Below are 518 nucleotides of genomic sequence, written 5' to 3'. Positions count from 1 at the left end.
GGGTCTATTGTCGGCGACGCGCAGGGCGTTTGCAGTGGATATTGGAGTTTATTATGAAAGTGTAAGAACAAAATTTAATTAAATTCATTATTATACTCATTTTAATACTTTTTCTTCTTTTCTTCTACACCAGGGGGGTCGCCCCGCCCACTGCACACCATCGGTCACTGTGTGTGTCTCGGCCGCCTCTCACCTTCGTATGAAAAAAAACAAAAAGTGTATTGAATTTCTCTCTTTTTCTGTTTCATATGCATGCAGCGCTGCCCAGCCAGCCAGTTATTTATCAGCGAACAGCTGCAGGATGCTGCGAAATACGCGAAGGAGTTGCAGCAGGCGAAGGTAGCTATACACGCCGTTCCTTATGGTAACACAAAAGAAACACTGACAGAGACGGGCCACTATCACTATGAATGCCAGGTAAATCATTTCTTTTGTTTTTTATTTCTTTTTCTGAAACCTTAAACATCGTTTCTCTCCCCTTCGGCCGCCTGCGTCCGACTTGCACTTGACTGGTCTTA

Source organism: Eimeria mitis, genomic scaffold (assembly GCF_000499745.2).
Source record: "Eimeria mitis Houghton genomic scaffold, Emh_scaff248, whole genome shotgun sequence".
NCBI classification, from domain to species: Eukaryota; Apicomplexa; class Conoidasida; order Eucoccidiorida; family Eimeriidae; genus Eimeria; species Eimeria mitis.
This window is presented reverse-complemented; position numbering follows the sequence as displayed.